The 21,132-nt window shown below is 30.8% G+C and overlaps 1 long non-coding RNA gene and 1 pseudogene across 1 annotated transcript; both read right to left on the minus strand.

Moving 5' to 3' along the window:
* Positions 1 to 6: 6 nt before the first annotated feature.
* Positions 7 to 12,730, minus strand: LOC137817663 (uncharacterized; annotated as a pseudogene).
* A 6,069-nt stretch (positions 12,731 to 18,799) lies between these two features.
* On the minus strand, positions 18,800 to 20,546 carry LOC137817664 (uncharacterized). The gene is made up of 3 exons (XR_011082004.1): positions 20,500 to 20,546; positions 20,215 to 20,295; positions 18,800 to 19,056 (listed from the first exon to the last, which is right to left on the minus strand). It is a non-coding gene; the product is annotated as an uncharacterized lncRNA (long non-coding RNA).
* Between the last annotated feature and the right edge of the window lie 586 nt (positions 20,547 to 21,132).

The raw sequence follows: 21,132 nt of genomic DNA on the forward strand, positions 1-21,132 counted from the left end.
ACCCCTAAAGTTATTGCACTGCAATATAGACTAATAGCTCCAATAACTAGGCAATTATACAAAAGAGAAATACAGAGCAAACCTGAAAAAGTTCTGCACAACCATTGTATGCCAAGGTTTCTCTCAATAAGCCAGGATGGAATGCCAAGAATGGTTGACCCAGGGCTCTCAACCTTAAAAAGAAAGTAGAATCTCTTATACATTAACTCCGGGACATGTTAGTGAGCAGTGACTTATGGGCAGAACATGACCGCCATAGAGAAGGTCCATATAAAAACTCTACTGACAAGCTAAACCCAATACCTACTAAGAAACTGATATGCATTTGGATATCAATCACCAGCAAAGTATGAAGAAACAGGGAAAATAAAAGAGAATGCTCAAAAGTATAATGAAAGCAATACCCCGCAAGTCGGAGAAAGATTAGCTAGTTTCCAATTCTCATTCAAAATGTCCCCATTATTCTGCTCAATTCCTCATATAACAGACTTTTCCCCTTACAATTTCTCTCTCTTCTAACTAACTTCCACCATCTCCCCTCAGAAAATAATTTTAGGCCCCTATTGTTTTGGGGCTTTCTGAATACACCTTAAAAGGCTTATCCCACTTAGAAGTTTAATTTCCCATCACAAACCAAAATCTCATCCACTTATTTTGGAAAACAGAAACATTGTAGAATCATACATAAGACCCACTAAGAAATGGAAGTGCCAAGAAAAACCAGGCAGTAATCTGCATGGTGCAAAGCAAACACAGATCAATTTGTTTTAACAAAAAGGAATGCATACTTATGAACCATTCGACGACCAAGCATTTGAATCTCTGGACGAAATTGCAGGGCATGGAAAGCAACCCTGCATCTTAGCCTCTGAATCTCAGCCATACTAGTTGGGAGTATTGACTGCAAAAATGTATATAACATTCTCAAATTTAACTCTAGCAACAAGGTAAGAAATTATAGTATCTAAGAAGCTGAAAACATCACATACTAAAGAAACAATGCCCTTGGGAGTTGCGAGAGTAAATAAACAAAACAAGGAAACAATTGAAAGGAGGGGAAAAGCATGGAAAGGCTAAGATGATGAAAATGCTGAAGGAATTAAAATCCCTCTAAAACAATGTCAAAGTGGAGCAAGTAAAAAGAAAATTGATTTACTAGCAACAACATGCAAAGTCCAAAGTCTATGATGAATTGGTAGGAATATAAATATAAGTATGACTGAAGCACTCGATAAAATGTTAAGCTGACAAGTATATGGATGGAAGCCAATAAAAAAAAGTATATGGATGGAAATCTAAAGTCTATGATTGGTAAAGAAGTCGGTAATAAGCACACACAAACACAACAAAAAAGCAGGCCATGATAAGATTTCAAAGTTACCACAAAGCTTCAAAGATCTAAAAACAGTACTTTTGATAACATTAACAATTACATAATTCACTAATTGTCTTAATACAGTATAGATAATATTTTGGTATCTGCAAATAACTGATGACATGTTTTAATGACATCCAAAAGTTTGCAACAATGACATAAACGTTAATTGACAAAAAAGAATATTAAAATACCTGTAGGGCTCCGCCATTGGCAATAACTAATCCAATAACCTTTGATTTCTTTAGCTTTGGTAAAATTTCTTTGGTGTAAAAGTTTAGAGAAGATGAACTTGTGGGCTTAAATGTAGGAATTTCATTTCTTTTTCTCCTTTCCAATAAACTTTCTGGCAAGCTCTTTGCAATAACTACATCATTTTTTAGATATGCTATGAACTGCTCCTCATTGTAAATATAGGAAAAACTCTTGAACTTTGCGCTGAATAAAATTTCAAAAAAAAAATTATGTATGAAACCACAGCAATAAAATACTAATATGTAATGCACAATGGCAGCAGAAAACTTGCAGCACATACCTAATTCCTTTTGAGTGAGTACTTTCTTGAATTTCAGGAATGACAAGAGTAGCATTTAAAAGTCTAGAAATAGCAACCAAATCGGAGATCTGTGAAAACAAGAATAAAGTTGTTAAACTACAAACAGTGATAGAAAATGATTTTTCAGCCCCTAAAAAAAATAATAATACATGTCTGGTATATCATACCGATGATCTTATCTTTGCAAACCCACCAAAAACTTTTGCATATATGAAACCATTGCTATGCTCCTTTGGAACTGCAAATGAAAGAAACACAAACTTGATGTGAAAACAACACGTGTACAAAAGATGAAGAAATATATCATCTTTATTTTTGTTAAAATTTTGTCCAAAGATGAATTGAGTGGAAGACTTCTATCATATTTGGATGAAGAATTTCAATTTTTTAAAATAGTTAAAATTTGATTTGATTTGTTTTAAATTTGTTCTCTTTTTAAATGTTTTGTTTGAATAAAATAATTTAAGTTCCTTAAATTCCCAAGTTGTTAGTTAATATAAACAATTTTTTTAAATAGATGTTTAAAACTGAAACTGAAATATTAAATATTAGTACATTGATTTTTTTATAAGCTATTTTCAAATAATTGACACTCTTCAAAAAAAAAGTTGATTTAGACATTACCATTAAATTTATCAACAATTTTTTTTTTATAAAATTATTCCTACTATTTTTCAAATTGATATTTTTGTTCTTTTTCAGTCTAATTTAAATTAATGCTGGTAAAGAGAATATATAATGATTATATAATTTATGACTACCCATGTTGTCCAATACTAATAGTTTAAAGAGAGAGTGAAAAACTTTATCTCATTAGTTTCAATATTTATTGTTATTTTGACTAAAAAGTTGTCAATTAATTAAGGGTACTTCAAGAAAGAGAAATAATTAATGCACCAAACAATTAAAGACTATCTTGTAGCAAACAATTTCCCAAAAAGACTGTCAGATAGGCATGGAGGTAGTGGTAAATTGTTAAATATCTCAACATTTAAAAAGACATAATAATGATTTTTTAATCAGAGAAATATAATAATTAATAACATATGAGAAGAAAGAAAAATAAGAATGAAGAAAAAGGTAAAGGGAGAGAGAAAGGGAAAGAAATAAATAAAATAAAGGAAATAATGAGATTTTAATTGAGAGAGAAGAAAGGAAGATAAGATAGAAGAGAGATGAAGAATTTTAATTTCATATCTTTTAACAAAATTTGATATTATACTATTTAAATTAATTAAAGTTGTTTAATCTATTTTTCAAATTTATCTTTTTCTCTAAATATTATAGAAACCATATTTTTTCACAAAATATTTTTTTAAGAAATATCATCTTAGAAATAAGAGAAGAAAAAGGTGAAGGGAATAAAAATGAGAAGAAAGAAAGTAAAGGAAATGAGAAAAGACAAGTGATATTTTAAATGACAGGGAAGAGAGAAGAAAAGAAGATAAGATAGAAGAGAGATGAAGAATTTTAATTTCATATTTTTTAATACAAGTTGAAATTATACTATTTAATTAATTAGAGTCGTTTCATATATTTTTCTAATTTTATCATTTTTTATAAATATTATAGAAACATATTTATCACAAAAATATTTATAACTTTTTTAAAAAAATATCATCTTAAAAATTACTATTCAACATTGGTGAATTGTGAAATAATAACGTCCACAAATTGTTTGTCATTAGATACTATTATTGTTTAAATTATTTAGTTTTATAAATATTTTTGAAATAAAATTTAAATTTTGTAATCTCATTATTGGAATCTAAGTAACATACCTAGTTTTGATGATTTGGTTGTTTATTATATAAAACACTAAAAGTAGTAATTTATTTAAAATAATAATTAAAAGTATAAATGAAGAAGTATTTCTTATATAGTTATATATATAGAATAATATAATATAATATAAAATATTTTTAAAAAATTATAAACTATTTTTAACAAAAACGAAAAAGTAAAATTATATATTTAAGGAGAGAGAAAATGATATTAACTTATACAAATTATTACATTAAATATCAATTATTACCTTAAAAGTAACGTTATATAAAAAGTTATTTTTACGAACCCAACTATTTAATTATAAATTTATCTATGGATATTTAAGTCAAATTTTTTAAAATTGAATAATTAAAAATTAAGATTTAATTACCTTATTGTCTTTACATTTGGGGTTAATATTCAATTTAGTACCGTGATTTTTAAAATAATCCATTTGGTCCCTAGATTTTTTTAAGGTCAAGAAAATGTGTTTATGTGGAGAAATGAGATTGAAAGTTATTATTATTATTACTATTATTATTATTATTATTATTATTATTATTATTATTTTTTATTATTATTATTATTTTTATTTTTATTATTTCTATTGTATTTTAAATCTTAATTTTAAATTTGGGAGATCAAAACAATAATCACACAAATTTGGGTTTTCTTCATTGTATCTTCACGTGAAATTAGTTTTTAATCATTATTCTAAATTTCAACAACATTTTGTCAGTTTTATTTAACGTGCTAAATGAATCTTTTGTGTGACTAGAATGTTAAATATTCCATGCATACTCATCACTAATGTGAATGTTATAATACAATCACACTAGAAATTCCTTTGTTACATAAAAAAATATTGGTTAAAAACTCATTTCATCATTTTCTTACTACAGTATTCCAAAGGTCTAAAATTTGAATTAAGTACCAAATCAATATCACATTATAGTACAGAAACGAAAAATATATTTAACTAACTCCCTAACTAAAAATATAATTAAATATCTTTTTTTTTATAAAACTTTTAGGTTAGACATCATTATGCACTTGACATATCAGTTATACTGACATCTCAGTACAACAATCATCTGTCATTACCTAAAAAAAATATTATTATTAAAAAAAACAAAAAGATAGATTATAAATTAAATATCTCTCTTATGAAAAAATATTAGGTAAACTTTTGTGAGAAAACAAAAATTATGAAAAAAAGACATTTCTTCTAAGAACTTTTAAAATATAAAAATTCCTATTTTATATACTTTTAATTGTCCCAAAGATAGAAGTGTACAATCCAAAAAGCCTTCACACAATTTAAAAAATAAATATAAAAATTCCTGTTTTATCTTTTTAATTGTCCAAAAAAGTTAAAAGTATGCAATCCAATAAAGTTTTTATTATACAATCTAAAAGGTAAAAAAAATCTTTTACACCATACACATATACTTGACAGAAATTATAATAATATAATAATATTTAAAATTAAAAGTAAATTAAATATAATTAAAATATTATTTTATTAATTTGTGGACTAATTTTTTATTATTATATGTGGTGTTAACATATCACCACCAATCTAGAAAAGCTTTGGATTGTCCCTGGTCAAAAATAACATTCTAAATCGTCGTATTTAGTGTTTGGAGTTCCTTAATTGGAAGTCACAAGAACCTAAATATTGGTAACAATTTTTCTTTTTAAAAAGGACAACTAAGATGTTGTAAATTTTTTGAATTGTGAAATTTAAAGTCAAAATTTACTTTTAGATCGTATAATTTGAAAATAAAATTAAAAAAAACTTTTAATTACGTAATCTTGAAAGTTACAAATAACTTTCAAATTATGTAATTTAAATTGTTTTTAATTGTTCAATTCGAAAAGATACTTTTGAGTTTTAAATTACATAATACATAATACAATAATACAATAAGGTTAAAGTGAAACTTTTAATAGTTATGATAGGCAGAAGAAATGTATGGAGTAGAGAAAAAAAGTATCCTAAAAAGATGATATGAAATTTTTTAATATTAAAATTGTGAGAACTAATTTTTTTAACTTTAACATTACTTACTCGGTTTAATTAAAAAATTAAAAGAAGTATTTTTATCGATTTGTTTACAATTGTGACCTACCCATATTTGAAAATTAATTCATACTTGAAAATTAAGTTGACAAAATCACATTTTAATATAATAAAAAATCCATTTAATGTTGTTTTGAAAATAAAATACAAAGTAAAAAATAAAATAAAATCATCTAGTGATATTATTGAAAGCAATTTGCTTGACATCTAACGAATCATAACTTTTGCAGCCCCACACATCATATTTTGATTTCAATATGACTGCACGATTGATGAGTTATACTACTTATTTTGTTTTCTTTCCAATGCTAGTGAGGACACTACTTATTTTGTTTTCTTTCTAATGTGAGAGAACATCCTACTTTTTTTTTTTTCCTAATGCTATAGAGAATTAGGGATAGAGATGGTAATGGGAGCATATGTTAGTTGATTTGCAATCCGCTAAAAAAAACACGGAATGAATTCACTAATCTAATCTAGTCTATTAATTCACTTAGGTCTCTCTTGCATAACTAACAATTTGTGTGGGTTAACAACGGAGCGAGACGGGTTGATCCGTTAACCCACATAAATAAAAAATAATTATTTTATTTTTTTTGAAAAAAAAAATCATATCCCACTCACTTATTGCAGTGTGACATTTATTTTATTTTTAAAGAAAATAAATTTAATGTACTAAAAATAATTTTTTTATTTTAATAATCTAAAGGAGTTAATATTAAGAGTGACAATAGATCTAGTTTTAAGTAAAGTTTTCTATTTAAAATTTGTTAACAAAATAATATAAAAAAGAGATTTCAATAAGATAATCTTTAAAAAATTAGTCATCTTTATTAAATATTTTGAAACAAAACTTTGATAAGATACTCTGATACATATACATACATATATAGGGAAGATAAATGCAAAACAAAACTTAAATTATTTTTAATCAAGTCTTTTAACAACCTCATAGAATTCATATTTTATCTTAATTGAATGAATTGAAACATGGATAAAAATTTAATTTTTCATTAGGAGAAATAATTTTTTCTTTATAATTAATGAAATTGTATTTATTTTTTTTTCTTATGCGGGTTGCCTCGCAGGTCTGCGAACTACTTCTTATGCGGAACAAGCCAATGAAATGAACCCACATTTTGTGGACAAAACGTGAGACGAACCTATGCGGGACGAACCAGTCTGCATTGTCATCCCTAATTAGGGATGACAGGGATGACATTGCGGGTTGGTTCGTTCTGCGTGAGGAACACAAATTCATTTCACTAGCCCTAACTCGTGGGTTTATGGGCCAGCCAATGCAAATTATTATTTTTATTAATTATAAAAAAACCTTTGTTTGCTGTTGAAAAATTAAAATTTCATCCATGTTTAAATTCATTCAATTAAGATAAAAAATTGTAAAAGAATTCATCAAAATGACATGAACACAACTACACCACCACATCAATATCAAAATAACCAATTCAAAACATCAATATTCTTCCATTTCAAAAACATTGGATGCAATCTTAGAAGATTTTCATCAACTTTTGATAATTATAATCTTCCTCGTCATCTACTTACATTAAACAATGACAACGAATGAATTAATTTAAAATAAAAATAATACAATAAATTATGATAAATTAAAATAATTGATACCCTCCGAAAATCAATCTTATAACTAGAAGTACAAATTATTGCTTCTACATTTCAGGCAAAAGACAATTCTTATACTTGTTAAGAAGAACTCGAGAACTAATGCTAATGCTAATGCAAATTCTAATGCAAATATGGTTATAGGGATGCTCAACAAATCTCTAGCCATAACACATCCATTTGCTCTAAAAAGTCAAATTCCAAAGTTGTTTCATCCAAACAAGTGTCAAGTTGTGTCCTTTAACTTTATTACCTACTTGAAGTTTGCGCATTTTTAATTTCTATTATGATGTAACTAGTAACATGCGTAATGGACAATTTAAAAAAAAACTAAAATGAATTTAAAGTAATAAAAAAGACTTGGTTTAGAATAGACGAGAATGAAGATTGTCCTTACTTATGGTTTTGAACATTTGATGATGTTCTCAAACCTTTGGTAGAATATTCAACAAAAAGTTTGTATAATTCCTTATCTTTTCCAATTTCAGCTCCCAAATAAGTGAATCAATCTTTTCAAAGCAAAAACCCAATGTTTCTAACTTCATCCTTGGGTCTAAAATTGCATCAAATGCAAGTACAACACTATATTCATCCCAATATTTCTCAAATTTTACTATCATAAATTTAGCCATGTTCTTAATTAGTGCATCATCATCTTTCACATTTTCCACCAACAAACATTGAATTTCCAAACTTGTAAAAAACTACAAATTGGAAGTAGGATAACTGTAGCAGAAATCAAGTTAGTGATATTATAAAAGGTAACAAGAAGCTACAAATTGTTCCAACTCTCTTCCACTTTCCTTTGAAGGACAATATTTATAAGATTCATCACCAAGGGCAAGCTTCCAAAAACATTTTAATATTTAAGAGCACTTTTAATCATCAAGTAGAGTTCCATCTTGTAAGGACATCAAGACACAACCCACATGATGCATCAATATTACTAAACCTTTCAAGACATTGTTCAGATTTCACCATTCTACTTACAACCCCTCACATATTTGATGTCATTTCTAATTTGGTCCAAAGCATCACTAACACCTTTTATCCTTCTTGAACAATTAAATTTAATATGTGTGCACAACAACGAATATCAAAGAATTCACCACCATATATCAAACCATTTTGTAAAAGTTGTCTTTTTAAAGTATTTGGAGAACATCATTAGCAAAAGCATTATCCAAGTCATAGAAAACACTTTTTTCTCTAGTCACCAATCTTGTAAAAATTCATTATTTTTCTTAGACAACTCAAAACCTGTGTGAGGGGAGATATACCACAAAAGTTCAATAGCTTGCTATTTAACTTTCAATTCAGGTCAACAAGATATGCAGAGAATGATATGAAACACTCAATATTATAAATGTCCATAAATCATAAGTTAAGCATATCCTACTAGGAGAAGCAAACAATTCCCTTGAGCATTATTTTCTTTCATATACATTTCCTAATATAAGCCTTAATAGTGTTTCTAGAAACCATGATTGCATCAAGACACTAGTTTAAAGTCCTAAGTTCGGGATACTCAACAAATTTGTAAGGCAAATTGTGCCTAATGATTAGATTAGACAACAATTCACGATTGTACAACTTGTCCTATCTTTTTGCCTTCAACTTTCCCTGCATATCTAAATCATTTGACCCACATCTTCAATTTTCTTTTATCACATTCCACCATGACAATTTAAATGAGAAGTACTATATTTTCTTCCGTCAGTTATGTTGCAACTATTGCACCTTGCCCTTTTTTTCATCCTTACGAATCTAAAATACCTCCAACAATCATATGTGTCAACCTTATCCTTTTTTTTTCATGTTCTAATAATTTCACATTGTTTTTTAATATTATCTTCCTCAATTTATACTTACAAAGGACATGTAATACATTCCTCATCTATTCTAATTTGCAAATTAAGATTAGTGATTTATAAAAGATTTGTCCATCCATCCTAACTTGTATACATGATCAGTTTGTAAATAAGATTGGTATACAGAGATATTTATCTTTTTGGTTATAATAATATATCAAAAATGAAGAATGATAACACAAACAAAACATGCCATAATTCATACGGTTCCCATATTAATATGCCAATTTAGAAAGTTCTCCATGTATTTAGACATAGTAATACAATCTCACAATCAATACTTTCTCACAAGGGGCAGAACAACCTAAAGAAGATGATGTTAGAGGACGATGGTGGAGGGTGCCGTCGGAGTTGCAGGAACTAGAAGGAGTGGAGGACGTGCAGAGCGTGCACAGAGGCAACCTAATAGGTTTGAATAGGTTTGAATTGGAGTAAATGAGATGTTACGTGTGTTGGTGCGTTAACTTAAAATTTAATACTTTCTTTTACACGGTCAGCAAGCCAATCCACCCCATTGTTGGTCCACGCGGGCTACGGGTTATGCAGGACGGGCTTAAGCGAGTCAACAAGTTGGATTAGTAAGCCCACCCCGTGCTTTTCGCTAACGGATTACAAACCGGTTCGCATGACCCACCCCGCATTGTCATCCTACAGATAACACTGTTTGCTAGTTTTGCAGTGGTGGAGACCGTGTTCCAGTTCTTGGAATATTATCAAGAGATGGGCCATGATCAAGCACCTAATCAATACTATAACATGCAAGAGAAATAGTGAAAATGCCAAAAAATTTCACTCCACATAATAGAGAGAACATAGTGAAAGCATAGCTTTCATTAAGGAATATTCAGCATACAAAGTTCAGACAACAGATAAATAAATGACAAAAAAAAAACACTTCTTATATGGATCCTCATTGTCAGAACTAGGAGAGAGCTCCAAGGTACGGGACAATGATCACTTCCATAGAAACCTGCAGAGCAGAGACAAGAACAAGTCATGCTTGTTATAACATGTAGTTTACAAGTTAGCACCAATAACACAAACTGCAGTTTGGTTTGGTTTCATATACACTCAAATAAGCTAAATGATGAATCAGCATAAAATCAAATCCATGTCATGAGTTTCACATTTTTGCATAAGCAACTGAATAGGAATACCATTTTCATGAGTAGAAACTTACCTTCTAACTCTATCCCATGTCCATGCATTTCACATGCAACAATCCTTTCTTTCAGTTTCTCTGAAACTAAAAATAGTCTATTCTCATCCGTTTTCCACGATACCTTCAAAGAAACACTCGTGAGAACTAACAGGCTTATGATGCAGATTAAATTAGATAACCAGAAAGTCTGGCTAAAAAATTTAAAAAAAAAATCTCATTCCTTAAATTTGCCATACATTTAACGCAAATTAGATATTATAGAGGATGCCTTCACTGTTAATAAAAAAAAAAGGTGAAAAAGAAAAAAATGGTTTAGAGAAAAGACCAAAAATATGTGCGATTTTTCCTCAACACAATAATTAATCAGCATTAACATTGGAAACCAATTCCTACAGTTTAATTTCTTACCTTCCAACTGGGTTTCCAGACCATGAGAAACCTCGCTCCATGTCCTTATCTTGTGCAGAAATCTGAAAGCATCGACCAGCTTTCCCCTGGTGCATGCTCCATAATATCAGTTAATAAGACTTTAAAAACATAAATAACTAGTAAATAATTAAAAAATAATTGGTAAAAGGAGGTTATAAGGAGTTACTACAAAAGTAACAAGTCAACTATGGGCAAGGTTATTTTTTATCAATTTAGTTGGCCTTGGCTTGGGTTGGAATCTCAAAAGATACCGACATCATAAAATAATTCAAAAATTCTGGAGAATACTATCTAAAGAACAAATGCAGGGTCCAACATCTCCTAGTCTTCTAATACTTGCAGTAATTAGCCCTTACTGCAACGGATTCCATTCACTGTTAAAATGGATATGAAGTTTGAATCTAACATTTTCTCAATGGTTCCTTTTACAATGAAAGTTGACAATCAAATACTATATATAAAGACCACTCACTCGTTTAAGATGGTACCAAATCGTCTTCTTTCCGCCAAGGTAAACCCAGGTTGGCCACAATCCTGCATAAAGCCCATATCATCAGATCAGATGGACAATTCTACTCCATTGATGCTAACTGTAGATATAAAACCATTACTGGGATATCAAGGAGAGTAACTCCTAGACAAGGTAGCAAAGCCCCTAAGGTTTGAATCCTTGTTTCACTCATACATCATAATTAAATTTAATTCCAGCACAAAGGAAAGTTAGCGTATGAATTTCCTACAATTAAAGCCTATAGAGCACTTGCCTGAGGGGACATGTTAGATCTACAACAACAAAAACACCATCTCATTAAGTGAGGTCAGCTGCATAGATCACACAATCATTCATTTCCATTAAGGACCAATTTTCGTAATATCTTCATCATATCCCTCTTAACAACTTACTTAAATATCTTTGTCGGTCTGCTTCTTCCCATTCTCACAGGACTAAAACTCATGCAATCTACTCTCCTCATGGATGTTCTGTCTAGTCACCATTGTACATGCTCAAACCATCTTAATCAATTTCCTTTCATCATTTACTCAATCTAATAGCTTAAGTTTTAAGTTAAATCTATTGAAACTAACTGCGAATGAAATATCACAAAAAGAAAGAATACATATATTTTAAACTTCAAGAGAAAATTGCTTAGACCTCTTTATTTGGAGGAATATAACCGTTGAGTTTTGCTGTACTGAAAACTCGGGATGACTTACATCAATCTCTTCATGGCTGCACAGAATGAATATATATGTATTTAAAGCTCCTTCTTAGAGGGTGTGGATGCATAATAGCCACAGTCAAATAGTAGACAACGTAAACATAGACAAAAATCAGAACAATTCACTAAACATTCAAAACAATTCTAGTGAATGAGATACTTCAATTAAAAAAATTCAGATTGTTATAAACTAAAGGATCAGAGGCAAGGTGTAGCTTCAACGAATTAGTTTCATATGATGCAAAAAGTTACATCAAAATAAAATAAAAAATAAATCTCAGTCGTCCTCTTCAAACTATTGGAATTTTTCTTTTTTCATATCATGGCTGCTAATAAATCTATAGATGAAACCAAGAGCTGACCTTGACACTAAACCAAATCTTTATGACAAAAAATGGAAGAGATAAACTATGTTGCTAAACGAAGGGCAAAAATAATCAATCATATATCCCCAAAGCCTAACAAAAATGAAGAATAGCCACCTGACATTCAGATCCCCACACCATATTAAAGGCTTGTCTGAATTTTGTGCAACAAATTCAAGATCCTTTTGTCCATTTTCTTCTCCTTTGAAACGAGTTTGCCTCCTCTTTCCATCCATTGTTTGGTACATACGTATTCATAACGAAGTGTTTCAAATTCAGCTAGGATCACTCGACCATCAGGTTCATGTTTTGAAGCTAACAATAAAAATAAAGATCCATCAGTAGTGAACCAAACATGGACATAATCCAATATGCAGATTTGTTAAAAACTTATTTTGGCTGACTCTTTATATGAATCATCTTTTTAAGATATATAAATATTCATTTTAAAATTGGACTGGATTTCATATAATATAAACTTTTAACACTAAGAATTTCAAGAACCAATATATAAAATTATATTTAGGAGGATTCCAGATCCTTCTCCTTCCACTTCTTTTCCAAATAAAAACATATGTATTGTAATAGTAACATCATGTAATTCTTTTAAGTCACAGGACACAATCAATCATGGCAGATTGAGAATTGCCACGTTTATGTTGGACATTTTTCAGAAAATAATAATAACACCACTGGTAAGTCAATATCGGACACTTGAGAGCTGAAAATATTTATATAAGCAAAAGAACATTTAATGCCATAATACCATAGAAAAATCTGCAAAGCAGATACCTAATTTATCAAGGTTGAAACAACACATTTTGGCTTGAAGCATTTTTTCACAAGTAGTGCTGTCCCTGCATACTTTGAATCTGCAAGAGACCACCAAACATGATAGTTGCAAAAGGTGGAGCAGAGAGTGCACGCATCAATATCTGCATAGGTTTGAACAAATGTGCCCTAAAATATTAGAAGTAATGTGAGAATGTATTAGTCATTAGCTGTCACAGATTTGTTACTCATTAGCTATTACAGATTCTAGAAAATTAGGATTATTGATCCCTGATTATTAGGCATAATTTACTGTATCTGATTCTGTAAATTGGTATAAATACATACCATTTGGTCTGCATTAGACACACAACATTCAGATACATTTCTTTATATAATACAATTTGGCATGACTAGGTGTGAGGTGATCATTCTGTCTTCTTCTTTCATTCTCTCCTAGTGGGTGCATTTATCTTCTTGTTTATGTTGATGACACTGTAACAAGTGAGCAGATCAAGCTGATGTGGGCACCATGGAAATAACGACATGGAAGGAGGAGCAGAATAGTTAGTGTTAAGGAACACGTGGAGCCTGATCCTAAAAGTGTGGTAACAAGAAGGAGCACACAAATCAGGAGGGAGTAATGTCTTATTGGGAGGAATCAGGAGGGAGAATGTCTTATAGGGAGGATCAGGAGGGATAATGTCTTATTGTGAGGAATCAGGAGGGAGATGTTTTATTGAGAGGGTTAGCGAGATAAGAGGGACATTAGTCTAGTACTCTCTCTGATTATTCTTCTTTCCTCTGAGTTTTCTTCTCTCTGTTACTGTTTTTATGCTGATTATCATTGCTAGTAGGTTGTTCTCTGGTCATTATTCTGCAAGGGCTCAAGCTGGAATCTATAAAGTGATCATTATTGTTTCTGTACAGAAGCCACTGCTACATTTTTTTCATAATTTTGTACGGAAATAAGATTTCATTACTTGTCTTGTTTCTTAATCGAACTCAAATTGTTTAATAAATACATCACTGTTACATGTTATCTACTTCATCTAATTCATCCCACTTCATCATTTGAAGCTCGACACTAATGATCATAATGTCATCTATGTAATGCAAGGAAGCAATGATATCACATACATGGTGTTAAGGCATTACATTTGATTGAGTGAGAAGGAAGATCATGAGGAGTCGACAAATCATGTTGAAGTAGCAGAGGAAAGACAGAATAGAGCACATTTTGTGGTTTTCAATTTTCAGGATTGCAAGATGAGGGTATCAATCTACCATTATAGACCAGAATCATAGCTGCTAAACAGAAGGTCAATCTATTCAAAATATCTCGACAAGATTTGGCACAATCTAGAACACAAGAACAGGGAAACGGAGTTAGACAAAGCCAGTGATATAAATAAACCAGTTCTTTCATTCACTTTCATTCTAAGATGGTATCTAGAGCCTTTTGATCCCAATGGCTATCGAAAACCAACCATTCCTCCTCCACCATCATTTTGTGGTAGCTAGAGGGCTTCTGGTGGGATGGTTTATGAAAATGTTTTTTCATAAGCACCTTTTGAGATGCTTTCCTATCTCACCAAGCCCCTAACCTATGTTTTAAAGGTTCCAATGTATGATTCATCTTTCCCTACATTCAATTTTAATTACTAGCAAATATGATTGTCATTAACAATCATCTCGCATCAATGTTGATTTCAAGCAATTATTTTTCATTATTTACTTGGCGTTCTCAATGGTAACCCTCCTGTGTTTAAAACAGCATCAACGTTGAGAGATTCCAGATAATGCTAGTTTCTGCACCACGTCTGAAGAAGCGATCAGCTAATCCCGCAACCCCTCCAAGATTATGCTAAACCCCAAAGCAGAAAATCTCATTCACCAAGTCCCAATTTTTTTTATCAATTCACCTCATTTCATTAAGTTACATAAAAGTTGTAATACACATACACAATAGATTGACCCCATCAATCATGTCATGGCCACAATCAGCAAAAGAACATAAAGATACCTTCTTTTCTTCCTGCTGCATTGTATATCTTTTATTTCTCCCTGAACTTTAGATGCACCCTTTGCTCCAGCAGCAGGCATCCTCACTTCCTAATGATATTTATGCCACACCAAGTTTATTATTTGAACAAAGAGCAATGCAATATATCCAAGTTTCGTGCTTAAGGTAGAACACCTTGGCTTCAATTAAATGATTTACAAAAGTAATAATTCCATGGTCCTCCAATAGGTTCCACAACTATGATGAAGTAAATGGAAAAATGAAAAGGGGGTTGCATGAAAAGACCTGAATGGCAATGACATCAGGATCAAAAGTGGTGATGAGGTTGGTGAAGTTGGGCCAGTTGTTTTTGACCCGAAGAAGAAAACTGTTGGCATTCCATGTCATAAACTTCAACGGTTCCTTCTTCTTGTCCTCTTCGGCCTCGGCATCATTCTCATTCTCTCTTGGCTTCTTCGCAGACCATCTGAATCTTTCTCCACTACTTTGAAAAACCGTTTCATTCTTCTCCCTTCGTTCTTCACCCTTTGCTATTCACTCACTCTATTTGCCTCCACTGTCAAGTTTTTGCCTTCTGTTTTGATCCTTCCACCAAAACCTCACTTTGTTGCATTCTTTCTCGCACTCACGTCATCATATCATATTATTATATATTTCAAAGGATAACTATTAAAGATAGGTAAAAATAATGTATTTGAATTTCGGCAAAATAAGAAATATTTTCATCACAGACGTTAATTAGGGTCAAGCATTTTTTCTGAACTTTCTTATTTGATTAGTTATGATAACAATTTATTCATTTGCTTCATGTATGTAAGGTAACATGGAGTGTTCTTCGTTGAGATATGACATTAATGTTTGGTTAATGAATTTAAGTTAACGGTACTTACTATCGTGATTTACCATTTATATGTACTAAAAGAAATCAAAAAAGAAAGTTGAGTGGAGTAACGTGATTGAAAAAATAAAAGAGACTAATTATATTTAAAGGAATCATATACCTTTGTAGTTACGGTTACTTTAATAAGATTATATTATCAGCGGGGTCGTGTTAAAAGTCAAATAATATTTGTGTTCTCGTATGTGAATTATAGTTCCATGTACTTTAGGAGTCAAGGTCAAGGGTTTGTTTATGTATGTCATATAGTTCTACATAGTTCAAGAGTCGAGACTAATGACAGTTTATATACTTCATCATCCTTCATTCTTAGAGACGTTTTTTCAGGACAAACTGTGACGGAACACTGACATCCAAAGCGAACAATACTCGAGAGGTAAAGATAACTCACTAGGAAAGAGTCGGGTGACACTTGTCAACTTAACCAATACATGGTTACTAAATCATATCTTCTTTGTTATAAATATTCATTGAGTACTATATAATTTCTTCATCTAGAGTTGTCCTCTTTTTTTGGGTGTTCAACCTTATTAATGTCTGAGGTTCATGTTTTTCCTCTAGGATCAAACAAACCTGTACTAACACTAATAACTATATATAAAGTTCAAGAAAAGCAATGTTCTCCAAAATATAATTAAGAAAGTTTGACTTCTAAATTCATGTGCCTCTTAAAAGCAAAACAAGGCGCATGACTTTAAAAGAAATTTCTTTTTATTTATTTATTTTTTTTTCTTTTGTGGTTGTCGTATTTCTTGAAATTGCTCAACTTCTTTTAGCATATCACATAAATTTATTTAAGAAGAAGAGTTCAATGATTTTTCTTTTCTTTTTCTCCTTAACTCAAATTTTTTCTAGATTTCTTGTCCACCCTATCTTCCTAAGCTCTTGTCCTAGGAGAACTAGACAATTTTCTCTTTCTTTTTCTTTTATTTCTTTCTCCATTTTCTGATGTGTTTGTTCTTGGTAAACTACCACTTGAGAAATGATAAAGACTAAGTACAAAATTAATTTTCTTTTAAGTGAAAACTATTTTATTAGTACGATCTTCATGAATGGTATTATTATTAATTGTCAAGGTCGTCCTAACAAACATCACAAGCTTCCATTGGTATTAAATCGCATAATTTTTTTTCCTCAGTACCTTATGGAAAGCTTTACTTTCACTTGGTGGTTGACTACCATATTCTCATATTTTAAATCGAATGAAGTTTATACGATGTTGGTGAGTAATGGTAGTCAAGTTCACTTTTGAACTAACCTAATACTACAAAATTGTAGCATGATCCACTATCCACAACGAGATAACAAAGTCAGGTTAGAAATTTGACAATATGCTTGAAAATGAGAGTTATCAATTGAGTCACGAGTGGCTTGAGATAAATACTTAGTTGAGTCAGAAGTGGCTTGAGAAATGTACTTGGTTGAACTAGGAATCACTTGAAAGAATACTCAATACGGTCAACCATGAGTGATTGTGAACTGAAAGAATACTCGTTATGTTTGGAATGACTTATGAAAAAATACTTAATGATTAGTTATGAGTGAATGTAGTTTGTTTCGAAAGACAAACCAATATAAAAATTTTGTATGGTATTTTCTCTCTTCCCTGTCTCCATTATATTACATGTTATTATCACTTGAACTAATAGAAGAAGGAGATTACTTTTTGAAAATACATGTTCAAGACGCATTAGTCTAGAAAATTAGTTAAATTGTAAAGTTATCTCTATTATACTCTACGAAATGCAAAGTCTTTGTCTGATCCTTAGACAAACAAACCATTATTTGAGTACTCATCATACATGATAATTATGAAAAGAATTTTAAAATTAAATAAAACATAATTCAAGTCTCCCTTATTGTGTCTTTCTTATTTTTCACATATTGCCATAATCTCTATTACAATAACAAATCTTTAACAAATATTATATAAATCATATGAATAAATAAATAAATATTTTAAGAAATAGAACTAAATAAGGGACCTTCAATTAGGGATGACAATACTGGCGAACTTGCTCCGTATTGACCTACCTCGCATGCATTGGCCCGTCCCTCACAAGGAATGACCTGCAAACCTCCGTGCTAACCCGCGTAAGAAAATTAAAATTTTATTAAAAATAAAAAAAATATTAATGCAGTTGTAATATATATATATATATATATATATAAATAAAGCAAAAGCTAGAAGATGTAATTTGCATTTTTTGAGGGGGTACATGAAGAAATATCATTTTTATTATTTTGCTGATTAGCAAACTGACCTGTTCCGTACTTATCTAATGTGGATAGTGAGTTATGCGAAACCTAAGCGAGTAAACCTGTCAAAATAGTAAATCTATTTTTTCTTATTTTATTGTGGGCTGGCATTGCCACCCTTACTTCGATACACATTTATTCACAAAAGAAGTTATTATAGTAGTTTAGTACTATCATATAATTACGTGACATGAAATTAGCGCATTTCTTAAACGGAAACCATGCTGAAATTGAAATTTGGTCTCAAAGTCTAACAACTGCACCCTAAGTAAGTTTTTTTAGTTTACAAGAGATTGAAGCTTTAAACTTCCAGCGTTAATTTAAGGTTTTAAGTGTCCTCCATTCTATTTGTTTGATAGTAAAAGAAGTACACTTGAAAAGAAATGAAGATTCTTTATTGAAGCCATGGTGATATTTTCATCATTGTCTTGGAAGGGTGGGGTTGAACACATAGGTCAAGATGGGCACAGATAGAAATATTAATGAAACAAAATCCTAGAGTTGTGCTACCTCACGTATTGCTTCTCAAGAAGGTTACCACAGAATGCCAAATCAAATCTCTCCTCAGGAGGATCACCAATGCAGTCAAAGACTGCATCTGCATTTAAAAAATCTTCATCTTCTGTATAGCTGCATTTGGATGAAACAATCAGTGTAAACCAACATCATCTTCACAAAACCAACTTCTATTTAAGAATGTTACTGAGAAAGTTTTTGCACAAACATCTTATAGGTAAATCAAAAGACAAAAAAGGAAAAGTATTAAAATACACCAAATTCTCTTTCATCTCTTATTTCTCTTCTTTTCCCATCACATATTGGCACTATCACTTGTAACATGTATCTATCTTTCCATTTTTTTTCTTCTATTTCTCTTTCCTTTATTCCCATATACCTTAAAATTATGGGTGTATGTTTATCAGGTTCAAAAGTTTATTGGAACTGAATATGGTCAGCACTTAATTACCATGGAAAGCAGGTTCATGTGGAAAAGGGGTTGCATTATATTATACTGCAGATTTCCAACCACAGATAAGTTAACCATAAAATTTAAGAAAAAAAGAAAATCTGCTAAGAATACCCTCAACCTAATCAGTTAAAAAAATAAATGTCTTCCAGTTATGTTAGGCCAAGATATTAATCACTGTGGAGGAGAAAAGCATGCTGAGACACAACCTGTCCCTTGAATCTTGAGGCATTAAACCCAATCTATTGTTAATGTTTAAGCTATGCATGAAAGCATTTAGCAACGTTGCTAGATATAGCATCATATACTGTGTCAATCAGTTGTTCATTTACTTTGTCAGTTACTTTATCTCTCTTCAATAATGAAGACTGTGTCCACTTTAAACTTTTTGGTGGATAACAAGGCATTAAGAGCTGTAACATCACTGTGCAGCCTTTACATCACAGACAAAAATAGTTCCACAAAGATGCTTATGTGCTGAAGTATTTTACGTTGTTTTCAAATATGATTAGATATTGTAAGGTTGGATAAACATTTTCATGGTATTCCTACAAAAGAATGTCATTTACTAATGGGACAAAAATGTAAGTATTAGGATTGCCTCAGTTACTCTAGCATGTTTAGCCGAAGTTAAATTGTTAGTATACCAACAAAATTGTCTGTTAGTATAGAGTTGCAATGTCTTTATCAGCACTTTAATTCCAATTAGGCAAAGGCTAATACTAATGAAGAGGCTAATCAAACAAGTAGTGTATTCATATTCCCTATCAAGTAGAAATTTAGAAAACACAAAGCTGCATCCATTAGTAAGTAGAACATACCCACTCTTTGTTACTATACATGTCATTCCAGCTGCTTTAGCAGCTGCTAGGCCTATGGCACTGTCTTCCACCACAACACATCTATAGAAAACAAATAATGAAAATTTCACATTCAAATCTTACATGCCAATGAATAAAAAGTGAATGTAAAAGACTTGAGTTAAGCCATCATAATACACCTGCTGAGTCAAACCTAAACATGAAGTGCAGAAATTTAAGGCTTCTTATTTGAATAAAATTTTTAGCACAAGTTATTATCACCTAGGCACTACCATAGTGACATACCTTGAAGATTCAACACCAGAGTACTGGCTGCTAACAAATAGATGGCCTGTCAGAAGAACATGATGCAATTAGATGCCTAGATCAAGCCATATTGTGAATTCAATCATTGAGTCATAACTCAGTTTTAACATACTACTAGGTAGCTTAAGCTATACCCCAACAGAACTTTTATAGAAAGAATCACTGAAGATTTCAGAACACTAAACTGGATACTTAACTTTCATACTGAGCATAGAAGTACTTCTAATAATTGAGTTTCGTTTTTTAATTGATTTCTATTGAATGGAATGTATATTACAGGGTTGTAAAATAGGACTCTGCATACTTTGATTGTGTCCCTGAAAAATCTAACAATTAGAAGGATGGAATTCTTACTGGATCAGCTTTTACGGGGAACCAACATCTCCTGCAAATATCTTTGATTTTTTCTGCTTCTCAGGTCCCAGCAAGAATGATACTATTGCAGAGACCTAAAATCAACTCACAACTTAGGTCTGAAGATGAAATAACAAATAAATGTGGATCCAATCACCAGTGGAATATTGATTCACTCATTGACAATTATTCTAATAAGTAATTACAATTTGAAAGTTGACCTATTAACAGCTCAAATTGCTAGGACTGGATTCATTG

Source organism: Phaseolus vulgaris, unplaced genomic scaffold (genome assembly GCF_000499845.2).
Source record: "Phaseolus vulgaris cultivar G19833 unplaced genomic scaffold, P. vulgaris v2.0 scaffold_485, whole genome shotgun sequence".
Classification (NCBI taxonomy): Eukaryota; Viridiplantae; Streptophyta; class Magnoliopsida; order Fabales; family Fabaceae; genus Phaseolus; species Phaseolus vulgaris.